We start from the raw sequence: 14,852 nt of genomic DNA on the forward strand, positions 1-14,852 counted from the left end.
CATGAGCCACCAGCTCCCTGCTGTGTCTGATTGTCTCCTGGGCTGAGGGAGGCTAGGGACCCGGCGAGCGCTGCTCCGCACTAACCTTTACCTTTCCTCGGACCCCGACCGTCTTTTGTGGGACAGACGCAGACCCAACAGGGTGAGGTGGTATCTCAATGTTGTTTTGATTTGTATTTCTTTTATGGTTAGAGAGGTTGGGCATTTCTTCATGTGTCCATTAGCCATCCTTTCCTCTTCAGAGAAGTTTCTCTGTAAGTCTTTAGCTCACTTATTTATTGGGCAGTTGTTTCTTTGAGGATTTGTTGTTGGGGGATTTAATTTTTTGAGTTCCAGGTATATTTTAGATGTGAGACCTTTGTCCATTGTATAGCTAGTGAAGATCTTGTCCCAATCCACAGGCTTTCTATTGATCTTGCTAGCTATGTCCTTTGCCATGCAGAAGCTCTGCAATTTCATGCAATCCCATTTTTCCAACCTTTTTTGATTTGCTGTGTTTCTGGGTCTCTATTAAGAAAATTTCAGCCTGTGCCAAGGAGACCTAGGGTTTCTCCTATTCCATCCTGAATGTTTTCAGAGTGTCTGCTTTGACTCTGAGGTCTTCGATCCATTTGGAGTTGATTCTGGTGCAAGCTGATATATAAGGATCTATCTTTAGTTTTCTACAAGTAGTTAACCAATTTTGCTAGCACCATTTACTGAAGAGGCTGTCTTTCTTCCATTCTATTTTTTTTAGCTCCCTTATTGAAGAGTAGATGGCTATAGGTCTGTAGCTTCATTTTTGGGTTTTCAATTCTGTTCCATTGGTCCTGAGGTCTGTTCTTGTGCCAGTACCAAGCTGTTTTGATTACTATAGCTTTGTAGTAGAGTTTGAAATTTGGTAATGATATTCTTCCAGCACTGTTTTTTCTGTTAAGGATTGATTTTGCTATTTGGGGTCTTTTATTGTTCCGAATGAATATTTGGATTTCCTTTTCTATTTCCTTGAAGAATGAGGTTGGAATTTTGATAGGTATTGTGTTGAATTTGTAGATAGCCTTGGGAAGTATTGCCATTTTCACAAAGTTGATCCTTCCAATCCAGGAGCATTTTCTAAGTTCTGTTTTGATTTCCCTTAAAAAGGAAATTTTAAAGAATTAACTGTAGGGCTGGGAAGGTGGCTCAGTGGTAAAGCGCTTGCCTTGCATGCATGAGGCCCTGGGTTTGATTCCTCTGCACCACATAAGCAAAAAGAAAAAGCTGGAAGTGGCTCATGAGGTAGAGCGCTAGCCTTGAGCTGAAGAGCTGAGGGACAGCGCCCTGGCCCAGAGTTCAGGCCCCACAACTGGACCCCCCCAAAAAATTAACTGTAAAAGATAGGATATCAGATGGCAAAAATGTAGACTAGAACAAAAAAGAAGTTAGCATGAAATAAATTAATGGGAAAATGACAGCGATGATCTTAAAGGTATGCTGGAAGCAAGAAAAAGAAATAACCCTGTCAATGCCCCCAAATAGAGGACAGACTTGCATCCATCAGACCATTCAGAATGTGAAAGAGATGATCATCAAAATTGTGGGAAATAATGGAAAGTCACCATTCAGGTAATAATGATGTTTGAGTATGAAGAAGAACAGATAAAATAGATCAAACTATTCCATAACTGGTGAGGGCCTAAAACTATAGATTAATATGCCTTGTCACATGGAGAAAAGAATGTATGAAAGGGACAACTAACATTCAGAGTGATCTTAACAAATTAAGCATAAGGAAGAATTATTTTAAGAATAAGGAAAGATATTAACAAATTAATTAAACTTTACATAAGGAAAGATTTCTTTATTCTCAAAGTTTGATTTATTTGTTAAGATCATTCTGAATGCTAGTTGTCCCTTTCATACATTCTTTAAGAATAAGTAAACTAAGAATAAGGAAAGAATATTTGAATTAATCTAGACATCAAGAGAAGATCAAGTACACCTACAAAAAATTATTCTAGTTTTAAATTGTTGAAAAAGATAGCTTTTAGGTGAAAGCAGAGACATTTATATAGAATGTGTGTATACTAGCAGTTTATATAATCCTGTTAATGCAGAAATAGCTGAGAAACCACCATTCATGTGAAAATGGGGCATATACAAACCAAATATCTTTCTTGATAAATCTATTTGAATATATAATTCAGTACAATGGAAAATAAAATATAAACTGCAGGAATGTTTTTCATTGAATATATTTGAACACAAAATGAAAGCTAATCATTTAAATATAAATCATATATGCACACACATATTACCTGTTATGATGAGAAACTGCATGTGATCAGAATACATGGGGACCCAAATCCTAGAGTGAAAACCTCACAGAAGAAATGAGATAAAAGCAGGCTAGGTTAAATGCTCTAATTTTCTTATACCTCATTAAGGAAGAGACTAATTAGGAACTGCTTCAATGTAGAAACAGATTATTGACAATACATTTTTAACGATGCAAGATAAATTTGCAATTTATATGTCTTCTAAATTATGAAGCAGTAAATAAAGCAAATATTTCATAAAACTGAAAAACTTTTTATGAAAGTGAAACTCAGTGGTAGAAAATGTTCTTAGAAATTGCCAAGACCTAGGTTCAATCCTCAGACAAAAAACTAAAATTAAACTTGGAAACAGAAAATAAGAAGATATATTAATCACAATAATAACATTATTAAGCCATAGTACTAAACAAGACATCTTAAATTGACTACTATAGCAAGAAAAATGCTTGATAAATTTAGTTGTTTACATACTGAGAACTATATATATATATATATATATATATTTATACTTTACAACTGTTTTAAGAGTACATTTAAAAATATCTATAAAAAGGAAGGTAATTTTGAAGCACATACATGAGAGTAAACATAATTAAGCACATGTAAATAAAAAGAAAGTAAAGTGCACAATACTAAGAGAAGTTCTTGACAACTTTGTAGTGTTGAGGTTAAATTCACAACAGAGATAAAGATCTCATGAATCAATATGATTCTAAAAATAATCGAATTCTAAAATGTATAGGACAACAATCCCAGAAATACAAAGTGAATTAAGAAATAGGGTAATGTGAAACTAATTCTGTTATTTTCTGTCTTTTGACAGACCAAGTAGACTAAATAGAAGCAAAGATGTTAGAAACACATTGCATAATTTTTATGTACATATAACAAATATATTTTCTTTTCAGTCATCTTTTGTGAACTGATGTCACAAGTCAACATGTTAATCTCAATAAATTACTTATCTTAAAAGCATATTAACTATTATGCTACATTGATCATATAGGAGAAATAGATTAAAACAAGAGAAAAAATAACAATAAGTATTCATTTTTTAAAAATTCAGAGTCCTCCTTCTGGTATAGTGGCATAAGCTTTCCCAGACCAACCTAGCCACTGAAATAACAAGTATCAATTCTGGAAAAATATCAAAAGAAAAAAAATAAAAACAACAAGCTACTGTCTAATAATTATGAAGTGTAAATGAAGGTAGTCAAAGGAGTCTAGACTTGGAGAATGACAGGCATAGAAGTGGTTCTTCTCACACATTCATGATTTTACCTTGAAATTGGACCTTGGTGCAGAAGACTAACACTTGGACAGAAAGACCAGAACTCTGATGGAGGAATTAATGAAAAAAAATAACATGGCTAACCTCCAGGTCAATGGGAAATTTTGGAAAGGAGAAAGCAAGAAGGGCTTCATTAATTTTCTATGTGTGTGTGTTTCAGGAGAGAGGGATGAATTAAAGTACTGTGCTTTTCTCCATTAAAATTTTTAAGGTTTAGAAATAAGAGTAGCCAGAAGTAGGCTTGCAGCTAATTTGACTTGGTAAATAAGTAAATATGAGAAGAATGCAACACAACTGAGTGTAAGACAATCCCTAGGTTTGAACAAATGAATAGGCATACAGGTGTTTGACTTGATCTTGTGAGGTGTTAGGTTTGTCACACCTATGGTTTATCACACCTAGAAGAATACAGATTGTAAGCCAGCAAATAGAAGGGTTACACAAATAGATAGGAAAGCAAATCAGCATCATTTCTAAAATTTGAAACATGGTTAGAGAATCCTTACTGATACATCCAAGGATTCACTCGTTTGTTCATTCAAGTGTGCGAACTCTTTTGTTCTACATTCTGCATTAGGCAATAAATATACCATGGTAAACTCTCAGTCAAATGTGTTTTATGCCTCCCAAACAGTCTTTGGGAATGTTTAGTTAATACACAAGTTTTTTATAATGCAGAATAGGTCTGTTTTAGTATTCCTTAATTATTGCTATATAATCAATTAATACACTTTGGTGGCTTCAAACAATGATGCATCTTTATAAACAATGATGCATCTTTATTTCTTTTCTTTTCTTTTTTTTTTTGGTCATGGAGCTTGAACTATAGGCCTGGGTGCTGTTCCTCAGTTCTTCAGCTGAAGGTGAACACGCTCTACCACTTGAGCCACAGAACCCCTTCTGGTTTTCTGGTGATTAATTAGAGATAAGAGCCTATGGACTTTCCTGCCCAGAGTGGCTAGAACTGTAATCTTTTGATCTCAGTCTACTAGCAAGGTAGAGTCTTTTATAATGTGCCATAACCATGAAGCAGCAAGGTTGCAGCATTGCCATATTCTGTTTTCTAGAAGCAAGTCTGGGTCCTATTCATACTTGATAAAATAAAATCCAAGACTGTCAATACCAGAACAAAGGTCATGGAGGGTGCCTGGTAATTGTGGATCCATAATTTCTCTAGATGACATTACTTATACACTAACATGCTAGCAAATGCTAGCCCAGGAAAAAGTAAGCCATAATATATTCTGCTCATTTTCAATTGCCTCTCTCCACCTCTGCCATTTTGCTGTCTATACAGAAATCCTATTTGGATGACTTTATTAAAGGTCAAATCATACTAAGTCAAATATCACTGTAAAATTTTGTTTTTCTTACTGCTCAGAGGAACCATTTCTTCTTGCCAAAATAATTGAGTTTATTCTGGCTTTCTAATGTTATTATAACCTTCAGAATAAAGAAATCCAGTTTCACTGTGCATGTGTGAGTCTCCTAATAGAAAAGGCCTCATTTTTCTTTGATATTTTTCCCACAGCTTCTCTCTAGAGGTCAGGCAGACATTGGGGGCATTTGCAGAACAAGACTCATGATGATCTCTATTTTTCCAGAAGTAATGGTCCTAGTCAAACTGGGCTGTTAGGTCCTAGGCACAAAGCCCATGAGTGTTATGTTAGGTCTGGCCACTGGCCCTCATTATGCTAAATAAACAGACTTAGAAAGAGAAGGAAAATGTATTACATGGTAGATATGGGACACATTAGTACATCTTCAGATGACTTCCAAGAGTGAACACATTGGCTTCAGGGTAAACAGAGAAGATTAAGGGCAAGTTGTGCATAACCAAACAGCCCCATATCACAGGTATGCCTGGCTGACCAATCCTTCAGTCTTTGGAGGAGGTCCAGGGGTTGTTATCACTTTGCTAACATCCACAAGGCTGTTTCTTTTAAGCTAAGAAGAAAGGGGTGCAGGTTAGTAGAAAACCAGGCAGCCAGAGAATGGGGCCTATACAACTTGGAGATGGCAGGATAAACTGATAAACTAAAACCTGCTACATAGTGAAATGGCAACAGAGAGCTAAAAAAGAGACTAAAGAAGTAATCAGGACATAATAATGAAGAAATAAAGATTAAAACTTTGATGGAATCTTAGAAGAAGCAGAAAGGAGACTCACCAATCAGAAATCCAGCTTCAAAGAGACTCAGATTCTCCCTATTTAACCCAATGCCAATCTCTGTTATCCAAAAGACGGATCAAGATGGCTGAAATGGCTGGGGCATCATCTTCTGATGCCATGTCTATGTCATATGCTATCTTTCTCTGCTGTATTTCTTTTTTAGAAAAACAAAACAACACAACTTGCCTATCACTTCTCCTATGTTCACATCTTGTCTGAATTCCTCGCTTCCTAGATGAAAACACTGAAGTCAACTCAACAGTTTTTAATTTCTTGTAACAAAAGCACTGTTTGTTTAAGAGACAGTTTGCCTTCTACACAAGATACATCACCAGTGAGTCTTCTCTTTCATGGAGCCCAAGGTGATTATAAAGTGACTGCACAGTGAATAACTCAGATAAAAGAGTACAGATAATAAGTTAGGGGACTTTTAGTTAATTCTCAGGGCTCAGCGAAAGCGTCTTTTAACTTGCACTAGCTCTTCTTCCTGCTTGCCTACAAACCAATCATATTAAGGGACATCATTAAGTCTCAACAATGCCCATCTAAGAAGATTAAACACTATAATAAGACTTACTAATATCCCTGCTAAGCTGGCCTACTGCTTTTGATAACTTCAATATTTTAAATGGCAATATGTTTTCAGAGGAAACTTCTGTATTATGCCACAGTAGAGCTGATCTAAAGAGCAGGAAAATGAAATGTAGCATCTGTAAGAAATAGCTCCGGACCCAGAATGGAAGGTATATTTGGGATAAGAGATTCTATAGTAGAACTAGTATTAAAATAGAGTTCAAGTTGGGGATGTCACAGGAGGACTCTGATCTAAAGAAGTTAAAATTTGGTACTTTCCCATTTATGTTCCCTGCAGTCTTAACATTTAGAAAATTTCCTTCAAGTTGCTTCAAGGGACAGTTTGGACATTGATCTGGACTACTTCATCCTCATAGCCAAGGAGAGCAGCAAGTGTGAGATTTAGAATGTGTTAAGATGGCGGGTAAGCAAAAATTGCAATGGACCAAAACAGGCAAGGAAGGCTTCATTCTGGCTATTACCATAGGAGAGAAACTGAACTCAAAGACAAAAGGAAGCTAGCCCTGAGCTCATGGAAAAGTACTGGAGGACATTCACTCTCTTCCCACAACCTATTAGCAAGGAGATTTATCAATAGGATGTGTTGAGCACATTGAGTTATTCCTGACTTTGCAAATGCTTTTCACTGTGATTAGGCCATCTGTGTTTGCTAATTGGCATCTATGGAAATGAGGCTCCTACCCCCATGGAGACAGGGAAACAGGAGCCATATGTTCTTTCATGTTTACATTTCAAAGAGAAGCTTCCTGGGTCTTTGAGAAAGACATTCCTGAGTTATAGAACTGGTAAGAGTTTTTTTTTCTCAAAAGATTTATACTTCAATAGGACAGAGAAAGAATTGATGATTACCAAATTTTCTAAAGTCTCTAAGAACAAGCAAGTCAGGACTCTGAGTCAGGAAGAAAGTTGTCTGAAGTTGGGCCAAGCTAATGCTACAACTGTCTATGTCCGTGATGTATTGGCTAGGGGCCTGCAGGAAATAAGGATTTTGATCTATATCAGAGAATCAACTCCTCACCTGCTTCTACAGGAACAGTCATAAAGTGAAGCCAAACAGCCTAATTTTCAGGAGGTTTTATCTTTTAAAATGTCATGCAGAACACAGATAAATGGGGCTGTTGATGAGGCTTTGCTCCTTTTCTTGAATCCAAATCCAAGCATGCCACCTTCCACCTTCGTTACTTTTATTACTTCAGAAAAAAACTGATGAGAATTGAATGACAAAAGGCTGGCTGAATGATCTCCAGTTGCAGCAGAAGATTCATAGGACAGAAGAGAGGCAGAGAGGTGAGAACAAGCCAAATGCCTGTGTTCATGAAGGATGACAAACACACGTTATTCTGGCCAGTTACACTACTGACTCTCCTTCCTCTTTCCATAGGGAAGATATAAAAGGAGTATAATGAAAAAAATCTTGAGTACTTGCTATACATGGCATGTGATTTATATCATGATTTTCTACAGCTAAAAACAAAAATTGGAAAACTTGAAGCCAAAACATCTCTAAGAAACTTACAAGTCTAAATAGAGCATGATTTATAATGGATCTATAGAACTAATAGTTTTCTGAAGATTATGTTCAATTGTTAACTATAGTCAAGGTGATATACTACTAAATCTCTTGAATGTATTTCTCCAATTTAACTGAAACTGTATCAATGACTATCTTGTCTTTTCCCCAGCAAACAGCATTATGTTCTCTGATTCTATTAGGCCAACTTCTTTAGATTCCACATACAAATGATCATTACTCTCTTGTGTTTTCATGCTTAACTTATTTCCCTTAGCGTAATATCCTCTGGATCTATCCATTTCTTTGTAAATAATAGGAGTTCCTTCATTTTATTAGTGTAATAATGTTCCACTATGTATAACTATTACATGTTCTTTATCTGTTCATCCTTTGGTGGATATAAATGATAGGGGTTCCTTTTTATTAGTGTAATAATGTTCTGCTATGTATATCTATTATATGTTCTTTATCTGTTCATCCTTTGATGGACACTTACATTGATTCCATATGTTGGGTATTGTGAATAGCACTGCAAAAAATATGGCAATATACATATCTCTTTAATAAATTGCTTTCCTTTCCTTCATAAATTTCTAGTGGTGAATTTGTTGAATTGCTTGCATGGTACTTCTACCAATGCTCAAGTATTGGGGAAATTTCAGGTTGAGAAAGCAAGGTTAGATAGGCTGATGTTTTATGTTCTTATCTAAATCAGAGGCAAAACTATGTGAAGAATTAAGAAATTTTATTTATTTTTATTTATTTTTGTTGGTTGTGGGGCTTGAACTCTGGGCTAAGGCGATCACTCTACAGCTTGAGCCACAGCGCCACTTCCAGTTTTCTAGTGGTTTATTGGAGATAAGAGTCTCACAGACTTTCCTGCCTGGGCTGGCTTTGAACCGTGATCCTCAGATCTCAGCCTCCTGAGTAGCTAGGATTACAGGCGTGAGCCACCGGCACCTGGCTATTAAGAAGTTTTAATATGAAGTGAAAATACATACTAGAAGGGTGGTTGCAAGCAATCTTAGAATTAGTCTTGCCAATTAGGGAGTGAGCAGCATACCTCAGGGTAAACCTTCATGAAGAGGGACATTATTTGGGAGCTAGTGTAGAAAGAAGGGAGACACCAACTGATTTTAAGTTTCTTATTTTTCAGTGAGCATTACAAAATCCTACTGCAGGGCATATGACTATTTCCTGTTTTTCTCTTTTTCTCCTCTCTCTTTTCTCCTTCTCCTCTCCCTCCTTCTCCTTCTTCCCCCACTCCCTTTTCTTCTTCCTTTCTTGTTCTTCTTTTAGATGCCTCTGGAGATTGAACTCAAGCTCAAAATCTCATGTTTGCACGTACTCTATTGCTTGAGCCATGCCTCCATCCCCTTTTTGCCTTTGTAACTTTTGAGATAAGAGTTCTGCTATATTCCCAGGCAGGCAGACCTGACCTGTGATCCTCTTATTTGTGCTTTCCTGCATGGATAGAAGACACACTCCAAATAACCTAGCCAGTAATTGAGGTAGAGTCATTTGAACATCTTTTTACCCAGGAGCTGGCCTTGAACTGTGAGTCCCTAATCACCACCTTCAAAGTAGCTGGAATCAGAGGCTTGGGCTGCCAAACCAGATTAAGAGGCTGCTTCTCTTCTTTCTTTCTTCCTCCCTCCTCCCCTCCCCCCTCCTCTCCCCTCCTCTCCCCTTCTTCCTTCCTTCCTTCCTACTTTCCTTCCTTCCTTCCTCTCTTCCCTCTTTCCACTTTTTTCTTTTTTTATAATATGGGTTTTGAACTCACAACATCACACTTGCTAGTCAGATGCTCTACTGAGCCATCTGAGTCATGGCCTTAGCCCAAATTTCACGTGATTTTTTCTTTTCTGGCCGCTTTTTTCACTTGCTAGAAAGGTGTTTTCTCACTCGATCCATCCTCCAGCCCTCATCCTTTCTCTAAGTGGTAATTCTGCTATCAGGAAAAAAAGACAGAGAAAGGATGACTTTTTCTAGTTTTGGCCAAAACTAAGTAAATTCATTTTTCCATTTTGTAGATTTTACATTGTTTTCTCTTACTGTCAGAGAGCAACTATACCCATAAACCAGGCCTTATAACCTAGGGTTCAGTTAATAAGGGTCTGAGGCAAATCTGATGCTTATCTTCACCTCTTCCCCCAGTATTTCTCTCCTGGTCATCCTGCCTCGGGTTGAGGGATATAGATATGTGGAATCTTGCTTGTGAATTTGACATTTAAGTAATTGGTAAATTACATTTCTGGATGTTTTTCACAAGGTTGTTTGCCAAGGCAATGGGTCTGTGGGTCAGTGAACTGAAGGACAAGACTCAACTTGAATGTAGGGGGCAACCTGCCACAGGCTGGAGAAAGTGTACTCATACATACAAGCAAAATTACTGGAGTGGGTATATGTTTCTTTATGGCTGCTGCCTTCACCTTGGAGACATTATATTATACCATAACTCTCTAGGGGAGGGGGGTCCATCTCATTCCGATGTTCACAGTTTCTTGGACTGTGGGGCTACTTGTTTTCAAGCTCTTCATTCTGCAGACAGCCATTGCGGGACTTTGTAGCCCATAGTATAAGCCAACGTACTAAATATCCTCTTATAAATACATGTATTCTATTGATTTTTTTCTAGTAGCCCTAATATATAATATAAAACTATGCTCCCTATCCACTCCAGTGAATCTTCTTTGATTTCTAAGGACCACCCAAGTGCTGTCATCCCTCACAGGTTTCTTAATAGCTTCATTCAGTCTCTTGAATTGGTACTTCAAGTCTGGATAGTTGATCAGCTTGATGTGTCTGCTGGAGATGAGCACAGACAATCTTATTCTACCTTGTGGATGTTGACTGGATGTGTGTGTGGCTCAAACTTGGTTGAAGAGTAGGTTTGGAAAATCTTATTCAAACAAATGAAAAATTATAGAGAAGGAAAGACTCCCTGAGCTTTCTATTGTATTATGGCTATTTAATTTCTATGTTATTCATAGAATGATTGTTGATAAAAAATTGTGGTCTGTGAGGTAAAATTGAAGTACATGATTGTGTAGAAGAATAAGTAAAAACTTAGGGTGCTTCCTAAAATCAACAATTCAACAAGAGAACTAGATAATACCTGGGTTGCTACTACCTATATTGTGCCGCCTTCCTGCATTTCATGGGAATAGTTTTCAAACCTAAGGGCAAAAATACTCACCTAATGATAGAACTTCATGATCCTGTCCTTTGGTCAGAACCAAGTGCTCGGGGTAGACATCTGCAGACAATGAGACTATAATATTCACTTGTGGAACCTGGCAACTCAGGTTGAATAGGCTTACACATTAGAACCACTTTCCATAGAGTCATGTCACTGTGAGAGACTTAAAGAGAAGCATTTATACCTGTTCTGCAACCTACTCTCGAAGAAATATAGTCATCATGATTACCACGACCTACTTTTTACTGTTTTTGAACATTAATGTTAAGTGATTCCTGAACATTAGGTCATTTAATCCCTTTGACATTCTCAGGTAGAGGAATGCCTTTTGTTATTGTCCACATTAGGAAATGAACACCATTTTACAGACGTTAATTAAGTGGTCCCATATTCTACTGCTAATAAAATGATAGGAAGTGATGGTTTATGTGTTCTTCTGTAGGAAATGCTTACTAAGTGACAAATGTGTTGGAAATACTTTTGGAAACAGTGAATTTTCTGTCTATATCACTCAGTTCTAAGAGTTATCAAGGAGATATTTTTAAAAAACATCAATTTAATTCATTTTAACTTGTAATTTCTTAATACTTTGTCTGGAATGAAAAAAGAAGAGGGCACATGAATGGAAACAGAAAGGGTGAGCAATTTCAGTCATTATAATCTATGTAAAATATGTAATAATTGAGCTATGTAACTTGTTCTTAGGGATGGGAAAGGCAAAATGAAGAAGGATAGAAGGGAAGACATTGATTAAGATATATTACACTTATAACCTGACTTATAAAGTTGAAACCTCTTTGTACAACTGCTTAGTAATAAAAATAGGAGCTACTACCAAATTAATAAAAATTTTTATTTTGTATGCACCTATTTATTTAACATAGAAGCTATTAGTATAAAAGTGAATGGTAGAAAAATCCACACACACACACACACACACACATACACAAACCTTTCAGTGAGGAACAATGCACTTTGAAAATAACTAAATTACTGTAGCCCATCTCAAGCTGACAAATAGCAAAATAACAGAATATTATGGTGTAAGATGTGATAGTCCATATGGCTAACTATAGCTTGTGCCACTTACAGAAGTTATTTAAAAATACTTGCAATTAGCTTCCAAGTTAATGTATCTTTTAAAATCATGTAAGTTAAAATTAAAGCTGAGAGCTGTCTTCTTAGCACAGTAAATCATGCAAAGATTAAAGGATTTCAACAAGCTGTAGATTTGGACCATTGATATTTGTTAGCTGTTGGAACCAAATTGCTTGTGATGGATGCTAGTGAGTAAAAATGATCTCTAGTTACCAGGGTAATTTTCACAGCTACGTATGTTATTATGCCAGCTTCAACATTAGTCCCTAATGCTTGGGACATTTAGACAAGGAAATTACAAACTTTCTAATATGAACATTAGAAAGAAATAGCAGAAGAAAGTGAAGCGTCTTTAAGCATTTGCTCATTTAGGACTAACCAACAATTAAACTAAAAGAAGGCATGGGGGTGGGGCGGTAGAGTTCATATGCATGTCTTTTCCTGAAAGGTTTATACTAAGCTATGACTGGCATATCATATATCTGGTAAACAAAATTTAATCTATAACGAGAAGCTAAGTATAATTCAGTTAACCTCATGTTTTGTTTTTCTTTCTTGGTACTGGAGCTTGAACTAGGACCTAGGCACTGTCCCTGAGCTTTCATGCTCAAAGTTAGCACTCTACTCATTGAGCCACAGATCCACTTCTGGATTTTTGCTAGTTAATTGGAGATAACTGTCTCACAGACCTTCCCTGGGTAGGATGGCTTTGAACCATGATTCTAAGATCTCAGCCTCTAAGTAGTTAGGATTACAGGTGTGAGACATTAGTGCCTAGCTCATTTTTATAATTTAAATTCCTTTTTATAAGCCTTGGAAGATTATCTACTTTACATATATTTTACATTTCAAACTTATTTTATAAGCCTAATAAAATGTGTCCATTCACTGGTCCAAGCACAATATTGGAAGTAAGTCCCTCCTAACAGAGGCCAAATCACTGCACAGAGCTTGTTATCTCTACTTGGTACATACAAAGAGATTAATGACATGTTAATAGAAGCAACACAAAAGGCTTTACCTCAAGGATACACTATGTATCCTTGTATGTATCCTTGTAGCCTATGTATTCACACTTGCCCACAGACAGTGTGATTCACACCAGGAATCGCTGTTTTCCTGATAGGCTTAGGCAAAAAGATTTCAAGTTCAAGCGCAGTCTAGACTATAGAGCACAGTGAGACATTGTCTTGAAAGACAAAATGTGATACAAATATTACATAATTTACAGTGATCATTTTTCTTTGCTCAATGTTATTGATATGTGTCACACAAAAGTATTTTTATAAAGAAATAAAAATTAACAAGCAGAAAAAAAGCCAAGGTAATAGAGGAAAGACAAGTTGTAGGAAGGAAAAATATAAAGCTAAAATACAATGAAGAACATTGTTTTAAAGTCCTATGTTAATAAAGTGAAGTGAGAAAAAAATTGTTGTTTAAAGAACAAATGATTGATAAATAATATGCCCTCAATAAACTCTGTTGGTTTGTTGCTCCTAGAGTTAAATCTTAAGTGTCAATCAGCACAATATTTTATATTCTTTGACACAAGTTTAATTATCTTATGCTAAAATTAAGCAAAGTAATGGAGACAAAAGAGTCTTAAATCAGATAAACAGTCTCAGTATTACATTAACCAAGGAAGTTCAAACAGTGACAAGTGCTTCATTTGGAAGACAAAGCAAATACGTAAAACAGAGTAAGTGAAATGGAAAATAGAACTTCAGAGGTTGAGGATAAAACAGAGGAGGTAGAACAAAAGGTATGGAAAAAACACTCAAAACCTACCAAAGAGAAGTCTAGAAATGGCAAATTTAGCTAAGAAATCCAATCTATGCATAATTGGTATCGATGAGGGGGAAGAATTTAATAGTAAAGGCATTGAAAACCTATTCAGTAAAATAATAGCTGAGAACTTCCTCACTCTTAAGAAAAAAAAAATCTCACCCACCTAACAGAAGCATATAGAATCCCCAGTAAACCAGATCCAAGAAGAAACTAGGCACATCATAGTAAAAATATTAGATGTGAGCAGCAAGGAACTGATTTCAAATGCTGCAAAATTAAAGAAGGATCTATATTACATTGGAAAGAAAATCAAAATTACTGCAGACCTCTCCACACAAACTCTCAATGCAAGGAGAGCCTAGAATGGTATAATCCAAACACTGAAGATCAACAACTGCCAACCCAGACTAATCTACTCAACGAAGCTATCACTTATACTAGATGGTGAAACTAAAACTTTCTATGACAAGCAAAAATTAAAGGAACTCATGATCACTAAACCAGCATTATAAAGAATACTAAAGGTACAACCACAATATGAAGAAAACAATCAAAATCAAAGAAACACATCAGACAAAAATCACTGCAAGATCAATTTAGTAAACACAGGAAGAGGAAAAAAACAAAATACAGGAAAGCAAAAAAAACGTAAGGAGACACAACACATCTTTCTATAACCACCCTAAACCTTAATGGACCCAGTTCTCCAATCAAAAGAATAAGAGTGGGCTGGGAAGCTGGCTCAGTGGTAGAGTGTTTGCCTCATATACATGAGGCCCTGGGTTCAATTCCTCAGCACCACATAAGCAGAAAAAATCTGGAAGTGGTGCTGTGGCTCAAGTGGTAGGGTGCTAGCCTTGAGCTGAAGAGCTGAGGGACAGTACCCAGGCCCAGAA

General features: G+C 36.4%; 1 pseudogene; it reads left to right on the top strand.

The window, feature by feature from the left end:
- The first annotated feature begins 1,435 nt into the window (after positions 1-1,435).
- The window catches only part of LOC105982707, a 25,998-nt pseudogene continuing 12,581 nt past the window's right edge, over positions 1,436-14,852 (top strand).

This window comes from Dipodomys ordii, unplaced genomic scaffold (assembly GCF_000151885.1).
Source record: "Dipodomys ordii isolate 6190 unplaced genomic scaffold, Dord_2.0 Scaffold17, whole genome shotgun sequence".
NCBI lineage: Eukaryota > Metazoa > Chordata > Mammalia > Rodentia > Heteromyidae > Dipodomys > Dipodomys ordii.